The sequence below is a fragment of the Chiloscyllium punctatum genome, chromosome 5 (assembly GCF_047496795.1).
Source record: "Chiloscyllium punctatum isolate Juve2018m chromosome 5, sChiPun1.3, whole genome shotgun sequence".
In the NCBI taxonomy this organism is placed as follows: domain Eukaryota; kingdom Metazoa; phylum Chordata; class Chondrichthyes; order Orectolobiformes; family Hemiscylliidae; genus Chiloscyllium; species Chiloscyllium punctatum.
In genome coordinates this window covers 118,490,509-118,504,070 of record NC_092743.1, presented here as the reverse complement: position 1 = coordinate 118,504,070, position 13,562 = coordinate 118,490,509, and positions in this window count along the sequence as shown.

The following is a 13,562-nucleotide window of genomic DNA, read 5'->3' as shown; positions in this document are numbered from 1 at the left end:
GCAGGTTAGGAAGGCGGTGCTGAGTTCGAGGGTTGGGACTGAGCCAAGGTGGGGGGAGGGGAAATGAGGAAACTGGAGAAATCGGAGTTCATCCCTTGTGGTTGGAGGGTTCCTAGGCGGAAGATGAGGCGCTCTTCCTCCAACCGTCGTGTTGCTATGGTCTGGCAATGGTGGAGTCCAAGGACCTGCATGTCCTTGGTGGAGTGGGAGGGGGAGTTGAAGTGTTGAGCTACGGGGTGGTTGGGTTGGTTGGTCCGGGTGTCCCAGAGGTGTTCTCTGAAACGTTCCGCAAGTAGGCGGCCTATCTCCCCACTATAGAGGAGGCCACATCGGGTGCAGCGGATGCAATAAATGATGTGTGTGGAGGTGCAGGTGAATTTGTGGCAGATATGGAAGTATCCCTTGGGGCCTTGGAGGGAAGTAAGGGGGGGAGGTGTGGGCGCAAGTTTTGCATTTCTTGCGGTTGCAGGGGAAGGTGCCGGGAGTGGAGGTTGGGTTGGTGGGGGGTGTGGACCTGACGAGGGAGTCACGGAGGGCGTGGTCTTTTTGGAACGCTGATAGGGGAGGGGAGGGAAATATATCCCTAGTGGTGGGGTCCCTTTGGAGGTGGCAGAAATGACGGCGGATGATACGCTGTATATGGAGGTTGGTGGAGTGGTAGGTGAGGGCCAGTGGGGTTCTGTCCTGGTGGCCAGACACATCATTTATTGCATCCGCTGCACCCAATATGGCCTCCTCTATATTGGGGAGACAGGCCGCCTACTTGCGGAGCGTTTCAGAGAACACCTCTGGGACACCCGGACCAACCAACCAACCACCCTGTGGCTCAACACTTCAACTCCCTCTCCTACTCCACCAAGGTAATGCAGGTCCTGGACTCCTCCATCGCCAGACCATAGCAACACGACGGCTGGAGGAAGAGCGCCTCATCTTCCGCCTAGGAACCCTCCAACCACAAGGGATGAACTCAGATTTCTCCAGTTTCCTAATTTCCCCTCCCCCCACCTTGTCTCAGTCAAATCCCTCGAACTCAGCACCACCTTCCTAACCTGCAATCATCTTCCTGACCTCTCCGCCCCCACCCCACTCCGGCCTATCACCCTCACCTTGACCTCCTTCACCTATCGCATTTGCAACGCCCCTCCCCCAAGTCCCTCCTCCCTACCTTTTATCTTCGCCTGCTTGGCACACTTTCCTCATTCCTGAAGAAGGGCTCATGCCCAAAACGTCAATTCTCCTGCTCCTTGGATGCTGCCTGACCTGCTGCGCTTTTCCAGCAACACATTTTCAGCTCTGATCTCCAGCATCTGCAGTCCTTACTTTCTCCTGCCTGCAACAGTAATCGACTTGCTGATGTTAAGGGCATTTAAATGGGCATTGGATATACATATGGATAATAATGGAACAGTGTAGGTTAGATGGACATCAGATTAATTTCGCAGGTCAACGCAACATCGAGGGCTGATGGGCCTGTACTGCTGTAAAATTCAATGTTCTATTTAAGTTTGATATGCTTACAGACTTGCTCATATCCAGGAATTGAACACTTGAAATATGAGATAAAAGAAATATTAAGCTTAGTAGCAAGAAGTTTCGAGTTTTACATAAATGGTAAATATCATTCCGACTTTGGATTTGGTATGCATGGACAATGGGCAAAACGTGCAGACCTGACACAGGCCCAAAAAAGCTAACAGCCAAAAGCAAACTAAATTGAAAAAGACTTATACACTAACTGTAATAAACAATGCAATAGGGATTCTATGGTAAGGGAAATAGACAGCCATTTTTGCATTCCTGAAGAAGGGCTCATGCCCGAAACGTCAATTCTCCTGCTCCTTGGATGCTGCCTGAACTGCAACACATTTTTATCTCTGATCTCCAGCATCTGCAGTCCTCACTTTCTCCTAGCCATTTTTGCAACCATGGATTTGACCATAGGATGCCATGTTGTGTCTCTGGTGCCAAAGTGAAGGAGGGAGCAGTTGCACAGCACTCTAAAGAGTGAACAGAAAGAGTTCAAGGTCCATGTCAGTATATAACAAACATAGTGGCAGGAATGAGGAGATTATAGGGAAATGAGATTTGCATGCAGATCCTTAAGGGTAGTCATCTGCAGATTGCTTATTGTGACACAGACTAGTATGATATAAAACTACGATGATACAGCAGTCAAATGCGTGAATCAATGATTAAATGAGTGAGAGCAAACTGCCATCTGAGAAAAAAGTCTCACACTCTCAGAAATCTCCACGCTCTCTAAAAAAGCACCATCTATTCATAAAGGTACACGGCACTCTTAAATGAAATTCCTGACACCAGAATTCAATGGCATGGAGTGTTCAGAATGGAAGAATTCCCAAAGAAAACATCCCTGAAAGAAGGATCAGTGGAAGAAAGCATTTATGACTATAGAGAAAGTGGAACATTCTGGAAGACATATCCTGTCTGGACTTTGAGAGTCTAAGTTTTAATTTAGTTTTTCTTTTATTACCTGTGTTTATTGGAACAGCATACCAGTAGAATTTGGTTCAGTAAGGGAATAGTTAGGAGGGAATTGTTCGTAATTCTTGTTAATTTGTTCACTGTTAGGGTTAAATAAATAAATAGTGACTTGTTACTTATAAAGTGAGTATCAGGGATTCTTTTCATTTAACTACACTTCTTACAGATTACAAGGTGCAAGGCAAGTTTCTCTGAGTGTTTCATGTTTAATTATTAGAACAGATTGGGGCTGCTGTTTTGAGTTAATTATCAGAGGGGGTTCGACCTTTTCCTCTCGTAACAATTCTGTCACTGCTTTTCTTCATGATTCCAAATTTCACTTCCAAATTTTGTATCTTGCAGGTTTAAATATCCTGACTGTACAGCAAGCCTGGGTCATGAATTAATATCATACTTTTATCATATATCATATTCATGTGGGCATCACTGGCAAAGCCAATACTTATTCTCAATTTGTAATTGCAGTTGAGATGGTGCAGGTTAATCTCTGTGAAACATTGCATTAACTGTGCTATTGGTATGCCCCACATCCAGTAATAGTGGAAGAATGATTATATTGTCCCAAGACAGGATAGTGTGTGGCTTTGAGGAGCATTTGCTGTTGGTGGGGATCCCCTCCGTAAGCTGCAATTGTCCTTTTAGGTGGTAGAGGTCAAGTGTTTAGAAGGACCTCTTCCAAGAAATTTGTATTGCTAGTCGGATTGAATTTTTGGTCAATAGCAACCCTTAAGATAATAGGAAAAGGAGATCCACATTCCCAGCTCAAAAAGGGGAGGTTAGGAATATGGCATCAATCTTAAAGGAGGGTGCCTGTAAACAGAAGAGTGGCTTGAAGTGTGTGTACTTTAATGCCAGAAGTATACGAAATAAGGTAGGTGAACTCGCAGCGTGGGTTGGTACCTGGGACTTCGATGTTGTGGCTATTACGGAGACATGGCTAGATCAGGGACGGGATTGGCTGTTGCAGGTTCCAGGGTTTAAATGTTTTAGTAGGGTCAGAGGTGGGGGCAAAAGAGGGGGGTGTGTGGCTTTGCTTGTCAAAGATAGTATTACAGCGGTGGAAAGGAAGATGGACGAAGATTTGTCATCTGAGGTAGTTTGGGTTGAGGTTAGGAATAGGAGAGGTGAGGTCACCCTGTTAGGAGTCTTTTACAGGCCTCCTAATAGTCCTAGAATCGTTGAAGAAAGGATTGCGAAGATGATTCAGGAGAAGAGTGACAGTAATAGGGTGATTGTTATGGGAGACTTTAACTTTCCTGATATTGATTGGGAAAGCTATAGCTCAAGTTCGTTAGATGGGTCAGTGTTTGTGCAATGTGTGCAGGATAGTTTCCTGACACAATATGTAGATAAGCCAACAAGAGGTGAGGCCATACTGGATTTGGTTCTGGGTAACGAACCAGGCCAGGTATTAGAACTAGAGGTAGGTGAGCACTTTGGGGACAGTGACCACAATTCGGTGATTTTTACTCTAGTGATGGAGAGGGATAAGTGTGTACTACAGGGCAAGAGTTATAGCTGGGGGCAGGGAAATTATGATGCGTTGAGGCATGACTTAGGATGTATGGATTGGAAAAGTAGATTCCAAGGCAAGAGCGTAATTGATATGTGGAACTTGTTCAAGGAGCAACTATTGAGTGTCCTTGATAAGTACGTACCTATCAGGCAGGGAGGAAAGGGTCGTGTGAGGGAGCCGTGGTTTAATAAGGAGTTGGAATTCCTGGTTAAATGGAAGAGGGCGGCCTTTGTAAAGATGAGGCGTGAAGGTTCAATAGGGGCAATTGAGAGTTATAAGGTAGCCCGGAAGGACCTGAAGAGAGAGCTAAGAGCAGCAAGGAGGGGACATGAAAGGTCCTTAGTTGGTAGGATTAGGGAAAACCCTAAGGCTTTCTATAGGTATGTTAGGAATAAAAGAATGACTAGGGAAGGAATAGGTCCAATCAAGGATAGTAATGGGAAGTTGCGTGTGGAGGCTGAAGAGATTGGGGAGGCGCTGAATGAATACTTTTCGTCAGTATTCACTCAGGAACAGGACATTGTTGTTGATATAAATACTGAGGCACGAATAAGTAGAATGGATGGCTTTGAGATATGTAGAGAAGAGGTGTTGGAAATTCTGGCAAGGGTGAAAATAGATAAGTCCCCTGGGCCTGATGGCATTTATCCTAGGATTCTCTGGGAAGCAAGGGAGGAGATTGCAGAGCCATTGGCCTTGATTTTTGTGTCCTCTTTGTCGACAGGAGTAGTGCCAGAGGACTGGAGGCTAGCAAACGTGGTTCCCTTGTTCAAGAAGGGGAGTAGGGATAATCCTAGTAACTATAGGCCAGTGAGTCTCACTTCTGTTGTGGGCAAAGTCTTAGAGAGAATTGTAAGGGATAGGATTTATGCACATCTGGATAAGAATGATGTGATCAAGGATAGTCAGCATGGTTTTGTGAAGGGCAGGTTGTGCCTCACAAACCTTATTGAATTCTTTGAGAAGGTGACTAAGGAGGTAGATGAGGGGAAAGCGGTAGATGTGGTATATATGGATTTTAGTAAGGCGTTTGATAAGGTCCCCCATGGTAGGCTACTGCAGAAAATACAGAGATATGGCATTGAGGGTGAGTTGGAGGTTTGGATTAGGAATTGGCTCTCTGGAAGAAGACAGAGGGTAGTAGTTGATGGCAAAGGTTCATCTTGGAGTGCCGTCACTAGCGGTGTTCCGCAAGGATCTGTTTTGGGACCATTGCTGTTTGTCATTTTTATAAATGACCTGGAGGAAGGGTTAGAAGGTTGGGTGAGCAAGTTTGCGGATGATACGAAAGTCGGAGGAGTTGTAGACAGTGAGGAAGGATATGGCAGGTTACAGCGGGATATTGAGAAGCTGCAGAGCTGGGCAGAAAGGTGGCAAATGGAGTTCAATGTAGCTAAGTGTGAAGTGATTCACTTTGGTAAGAGTAATAAAAAGATGGATTACTGGGCTAATGGTAGACTACTTGGTAGTGTGGAAGAGCAGAGGGATCTTGGTGTCCATGTACACAGATCTCTGAAAGTTGCCACCCAGGTAAATAGTGCAGTGAAGAAGGCATATGGCGTACTGGCTTTTATTGGTAGAGGAATTGAGTTCCGGAGTCCTGAGGTTATGCTGCAGTTGTATAAGACTCTGGTGCGGCCGCATCTGGAATATTGTGTGCAGTTTTGGTCGCCATACTATAGGAAGGATGTGGAGGCACTGGAACGGGTGCAGAGGAAGTTTACCAGGATGTTGCCTGGTATGGTAGGAAAATCCTATGAGGAAAGGCTGAGGCACTTGGGGTTGTTTTCATTGGAGAAAAGAAGGTTTAGGGGTGATTTGATAGAGGTGTACAAGATGATTAGGGGGTTAGATCGGGTTGACAGTGAGAACCTTTTTCCACGTATGGAGTCAGCTATGACAAGGGGGCATAGCTTTAAATTAAGGGGGGTAGATATAGGACTGATGTTAGGGGTAGGTTCTTCACTCAGCGAGTCGTAAGTTCATGGAATGCCCTGCCAGTAGCAGTAGTGGACTCTCCCTCTTTATGGGTATTTAAGCGGGCATTGGATAGTTATATGGAGGATAGTGGGTTAGTGTAGGTTAGGTGGGCTTTGATCGGCGCAACATCGAGGGCTGAAGGGCCTGTACTGCGCTGTATTCTTCTATGTTCTATGTTCTATATGTGGGTTAATCATCAAGTAGAAGAATTTGAAGAATCAAGGCTTGTGAAGAGTTAAAGTCTACAGGATCACAGAAGAATACCTTATTTCTAGAAATCCATTTAATTATTCTCAGAAGGTTGGGTTATGGGTACTTTGTTTAAAGAACCTCTAAAAGATTGGAGTGAGGACTAGACATCCTGTTAAATCTGAGAGGAGCCTGAGACTATAAAAACAAGGGTGGAATTATAACCATTCTCAGCTGTTCCTAATGGCAGAACAGGAAGTTGGCTGAGATCACGATCAGCAAGGTTTACTTAAATATTGTAAGTGAATTCAAAGCCCTATAAGGACTCTCATAGCCAATACCCTGAGTGTCCTCCAAATGTGGACAGTCCTGACACTGCCTTTTAGGATCCTTAACCCTCAATAACTTAGTTCCACTGACTGTGCCCTTCAACAGCAATCCCCCACCTCTCCCACCACCCAGACAGGATGTCAGACCTTCCTCCATGGCTCCAGCCTGACTCCCAGTCCTCGGTTGGATCCCTCTTCCACTTCATGTCTGACACCACTCTACATCCCCAGCCCTCATGACTGATTCTGGTCCTGAGCTTTCTTGCAAGTTCCCCCCTCTTGTGCCACACAGTTCAACATGGAAGACTGCTCATGTCAGATACGACTTCACAAACCAGACTGGCATGCCACCTTGAAACAAATATATACCAACTGCTAAGAGATTTTAAAGATTCCAAATGTTTGCAGCACATAAGGAGGCCATTGTGGCTATGCTGGTCAACAATGATCTGACTGTACTAACCTCATTTTGCAGCTTTTGGTCCATTGCCCCAGAAGCTATGGCAATGTAAGTGAATATCTAAATATTGTTTAAATATTATGAGAATTTGATTTAATCACCCTTTCAGGCAATGAGTTCCCAACTTCCACCACCCTCTGCATGAAAAGAAATCTCAACTCTCCTCTTAGCCTTCTACCTCTTACCTTTAAATCTATGACCACTGGGTATTGATCCTTCTACTAATGGTAAAAAATATCTTCTTAACCACCCTAGCTATGTCCCTTATAATCATATGCACCTTTGTCATATTTCCTCTCAACATCCAATCTTTCACCATATCTCAGACCTTCCAGTCCAGGCAGCATCATGGGAAATCTATTATACCCTTTCTCGTGCAGACGTATCCTTCCTATGCTGTTCTGACCAGAACAGCACACAATACTCCTGACATGTCCTAATCAGCATTTTATAGAGTTCCGGCATAACTTCCTTTCCTCCTTCCCTTGACTAATCCATGCTGACTAATCCATGTCTGAGATATGTTCTTTCCTTCAGAACTCTAATAACTTCTTCCTCAAAGAGATTAGATTAATTGGCATGTAATTTCCCTTCCTCCCTTTTTAAATAATTAGACCATTAGTCTACTCCATTCCTTTGGAATCTCACTTGTAGCCAGAGCAGATTTGAAAGTTACGTCAGGGGTCCTGATATCTCCCAACTTGTCTCCATGAACAGCCTGGGATACAACTTAACCAGGCCAGCAAATTTATCTCCTTTTAAGGCTGCTACACCTTCTAGTACCTCCTTTCTCTGTCAGGTAATTTCTTCTAATTTGTCACAGTTGTAGACCTATAGAGATATACAGCACTGAAACAAACCCTTCAGTCCAACTTGTCTGCACCGACCAGATGACCTAAACTGATCCAGTCCCATTTGCTAGCATTTGGTCCACATCCCTCTAAACCCTTCCTATTCATATATGCATCTAGATGCCTTCTAAGTGTTATAACTGTACTTGTTCGTTCCAAACACACACCACTTTCTGTGTGAAACATTGCCCCTCAAGTCCATTTTAAATCTTTTCCCTCTCACCTTAAACCAATGCCCTCAAGTTTACACTCCCCTATCCTAGGAAAAAGACCCTGGCTATTCATCCTATCCATGGCCCTCATGATTTATAAACTTCTGTAAGATCACCCCTCAGCCTCTGACACTCCAGGGAAAATACCCCACTATTCAGCCTCTCTCCGTAGCTCAAACCTTCCAATCCCAGCAAAATCCTTTCTGAACTCTTTCAAGTTTAACAGCAACCTTTCTATAGCAAGGAGACCAGAACTAAATGCTGTATTCCAAAACTGGCCTCACCAATGTCCTGTACAGCTGTAACGTGATGTCCCAACCCCTTTAATCAATGCACTGACCATTAAAGGCAAGGATGCCAAATGCCTTCTCACCATTCTGTCTACCTGTGATTCCACTTTCAAGGAATTAAGCACCAGCACCAGTGAGTCTTTGTTCAGCAACTCTCCCCAGGACGCTACCATTAAATGTAAACCGTTTACCCCACTAAAATGCAGCACCTCACGTTTATCTAAGTTTAATTCCATCTGCCACTCCTAAACCCATTGGTTCATCTGATCAAGATCCTGTCATACTCTGAGATAACCTTCTTCACTGTCCACGACAACAACAGTTTTGGTGTCATACACAAACTTACTAACTATACCTTGTATATTCACATCCAAATCATTTATATAAATGACGAAAAGCAGTGGACCCAGCACTGATCCTTGCGGCATACTAATGGTCACAGGTTTCCAATCCAAAAAACAACCCTCTACCACCATCCTGTGTCTCCTATCTTCAAGCCAATCTTGTATCCAATTAGCTAGCTATCCTGGATTCTGGGTAATCTAACTTTACTCAATGCCATGTGTAACCCCCATCGAACAGCTTGCTGAAATCCATATAGACAATGTCTACTATTTTGCCTTCATCAACCTTCTTTGTCACCTCTTCAAAAAAACTCAATCAAATTAGTGTCATGATTTCTCACGCACAAAGCCATGCTGACAATCCCTAATCAGTCCTTGCCTTTCCAAATGCATGTAAATGATTCCCTCCAACAACTTGCCCACCACTGATGTCAGGCTCACTAGTCTATAGTTCGCTGGGTTTTCTTTACCACCTTTCTTTAATAATGACACCACATTAGCCAACCTCCAGTTTTCCTGCACCTCACCTATGGCTGTCGATGATACAAATATCTCAGCAAGGTACCCAGCAATCTCTTCCCTAGAATTCCACTAAGTTCTGGGATACACCTGATCAGGTCCTGGGGGTTTATCTATCTTTATGCATTTTAAAACCTCCAGCACCACCTATTCTGAAGTATGGACACTTTTCAAGACATCACTATTTATTTCCTAAATTCCCGAGCTTCCATGCCCTTCACCACAGTAAAAACTGACATGTAATATTTGTTTAGTAATTCATCCACCTCCTGTGGTTCCACACTTTGACGACTTTGTTGATCTCTAAGGAGCCTCCACTCTGATTCTATAATAGCTGTCTTTTTCCATTGTGAAAACCGACCCAACTTCGAGGAGGCAGAGGTATCGTGGTAATACCACTGGGCTGGTAATTCAGAACTCTAGGTCACCATTCTGCACTCGTAGGGATTTGAATCCCACCATGGTAGATGGTGAAATTTGAGTTCAATAGAAAAAGATCTAGAATCAATACCTTGCCTAAGAGTGACCACGTAGCCATTGTCAATTGTCATAAAAGCCTAGAATCATGAATGTCCTTTTGGGAAGGAAATCTGTTGTCATAACCTGATATTTCTTTCCCGACAATGTGGCTGACTCCTAGCTGGTCTCTGGAATGGCCCTAGCAAGCCACTCAGATCTAGGGGCAGTCAGGTATGGGTGATAAAGACTGGTTTAGCCACACTTCATGAGTGAATAAGAAATTATTCAGTGAGGACGAGGCCCATAACTTCTAGGTTCACACACAGATTACCTCTATATGTCCTAGTTATTCTTGTATAAATGTTTTAAAATCTCTGGTGTTTCCTTATTATATCCACTAATGTTTCTCATTATTTTCATGCATCAATACCATTCTCATGAAGGTAGAATATAATTATAAAATTATTTTCTAATAAGAGTAATCAAGACATGCAGACATATTCCAAGTTGGAAACGTGAAAGGACCTCATGAGACCTGACTTGCTACAAATGTCCTCTTGAGTTTATCGCTAAGTTTGAATGGTCTTAGGAGAGAACATTTCAACAGGCTGGGGCTGTTTTCCTTGGAGCATCAGAGGCTGAGAGGTGACCTTATAGAGGTTTACAAAATTATGAGGGGCATGGATAGGATAAATCAGCAAAGTCTTTTCCCTGGGGTCAGGGAGTCCAGAACTAGAGGGCATAGGTTTAGGGTGAGAGGGGAAAGATATAAAAGAGACCTAAGGGGCAACTTTTTCACGCAGAGGGTGGTACGTGTATGGAATGAGCTGCTAGAGGAGGTGGTGGAGGCTGGTACAATTGCAACATTTAAGAGGCATTTGGATGGGTATATGAATAGGAAGGGTTTGGAGGAATATGGGCCGGGTGCTGGCAGGTGGGATTAGATTGGGTTGGGATATCTGGTTGGCATGGACGGGTTGGACCGAAGGGTCTGTTTCCATGCTGTACATCTCTATGACTCTTATCGAGTTAACTCATCTTTCCAGTCCTTCCTCAACACCACCAGTCATCTGCAATTCTTGCAGGTCCCATAAAAACCCCCACTGATTTCAGCTTAAATACATAACGTATACACGTGGAGTGGGATTTTTTATTTCTTAAAATGTGAAATCTTGTCATGCAATTTTTTGCAAAGGTTGTGGCATAATTCATATCTCATTTTCAGAGTTAATGATTTCCATGGCAATCGTAACACTTTTGACATGATCAAAAGCAGATGTGAGGGTGTGATAGGGCAGGTTGGTAACTGCTGAAATGTCATTGTGAATGCAGGGCAATGGCCAGGTAGTTCAGATCTTTAAAGTACAGTTACAACTGAACTGAAGGAGTTTTTTTTCTAAAGGTGCACATAGTTGAAACTAGCACCGGGAGGGGAAGGGGGATGTCAGAGGAGAGTGATACAATAAACTGCTCAGAGAAGGCACTCTCTGTGATTGGATTCTAAGTAGTAGCAAGGCTATATCAGATGGCAAGATCAAAAAGAGGGATATGAATATGTAATTGAAGAACAATATCAAAAAGAAGGGAAGATTGGAGATGCAGGATTAGTTTGAAGGCTCAGGAGGTCAAGGATGAGGAAAGATGAGGATATTGGTTTTGAAAGGGAGTTGGATGGGACCTGAGTGTAGAGAACCAATTACAATGCCAACTAGCGTTGTAGCCAAAGGGGGGGGGGGAGATTGGATAGTGAGCAGCTTAGTTGAATTGACCCAAGAGAGAAGGAGGTGGATCTTCCATGTAAAAATAACAAAGTATTTGTTTTTCACTCAGGCACAGAAAGTGGAACCTAATTTAAAGACATTTGGAAAAGTGAGCAAAACTCTTTTTTTGGATGTTTGAATTTTAATGATGTTCTTAAAGACAGATAAAGTGATGAAGAGGCAAAGGCGTTAGGAAGGGAACTCCAGGGAATTTATACCAGCATTCCTTCAGCCTGATTGTGATGATGAAGCCAGTTGTTATAATTTTAACGTAGACAAGGCCAATTAATATCATACATTGACAAAGTTTCAGCTGTACCATTCAGTAATGCACAGATATTGTATTTAACCATTAAATGACAAAGCTATCTTGGCAGGTTTGAATTTTTGCATTGCCCGATATGGTCACAATAACAATGTCTTGTGACAAAACTGTATCCAGTACTTGAAATACAATGCAACATTTTCAAAAATGAAATCTGCTAAATTGCATAAACACAGTCATTATTCAATATCTGCCACCAGAGGGAGCAACACTCCCACAGTGCTCCAACTGAATCCTGAACCAGACATCAAGTAATTTACCTGTCATGTTTCCTTGGCCTCCTTGAAATTGGATTATTAAATTCTTAGTTAAGTTTTGTGAAGACACATCAGATTAAAACTTTGCATTTTAATTCTGCTTCAAAATGCACATAATGTTTGGAATAAATTACTGCTATTATTAAGTGATCTTAAAGGTACTTAAAACATTCCTGATGAAGGGCTTATACCCGAAACATAGACTTCGGTTGCTGCCTGACCTGCTGTGCTTTTCCAGCACAACAGTTTTCGATTCTGATCTCCAGCATCTGCAGTTCTCACTTTCTCCTTAAAGCTACTGAACTCTTATAAAAAACAATCTGGTTCCACAATGACTTTTCAGAAAGTAAACCTGCTGTCCTTACCAAGTGTAGCCTACCCAAAGCACATCAAAGTTGTTGACTCTTAGCTGCCCTCGGAAGAAACCTGGCAAGCCACTTAGTTGTATCAAGCCAGTACAAAAAGTAGTGAGCCCAGAAGGACAACTTAGCTGTGGCCAATTCAGACACCTCAAAGGCACATTCTGCTTAACGCAACGTCCTTCTCAAAAACTGGGAAAAAAATCAAAATACAGCAACAGAACCACCATAATCTCTACCTTCATGGCCTGCCACATATCTTACTGCTCCATCACTAATCCATGTCCGATTAATGAGCAGTGGAGGAGAGCATACCAGAAGTAGCACCACTCAAATCTAAAACTGAGCTGCCAATCTTGTGAGTCTGACAGTAAATGCACGGTGATCAAACAAAGCAGCATGGTATAGACAAGAGCTAAGCAGTCCAGTAAAGCAATCTAGCAACAAAAGATCAAAGATTTGAACTCTTCTGTACCCCTCTAGCCATGATGATGAGAAATTAAACTACGACTAGGAGGATGCTCTCTGAACAGCATGTGGTTGAAAAGACAGGTTTGAAGCATTTGCTCATAATCTTCCACTAAATGTGTTCAGTGAATGATTTTTCATGTCTCTTGAGGTCCCTGCCAACACAGATGCCAGGTTTCAGCTACCATGATCCACTCTACATAATAAGAAACAGCTGGGGGAGCTGAACATAGCAAAGCAGTGGAACTGGATATTCCAGTTATATTGCCAAACATCTGTGCCCCAGAACTAGCAGTTCCTCTAGCCAAGCCACTCCAATTCAACTGTAATACTGGCATCTAGCTGACATCAGATATGTCATGTCTATCATAAACAAAACAGTCCAAAATGGATTATTCCTGCCAATTAATTTACACCCAATCTTCAGCAACGTGATGCAAGAAGTCATCAATAGTGCTATCAAAAGGCGCCTCATCAATAATAACCTACTCGCCTGTGCTGGATTCTGGGGTGAGCCAAGTCCACACAGCTACAAACTCGATAATATCATCAATCCAAACATGGACAGGAGCTCAATTGTCGAAGTGAAGTTTGAGTCCTGATGAAGGCCTTATACCCAAAACATCGATCTTCCTGCTCTTCTGAGGTTGCCTGACCTGCTGTGCTCTTCCAGCACCACATTCTTAGACAATGATTCTCCAGCATCTACAGTCGTCACTTTCTCCCTATATTATTGAAC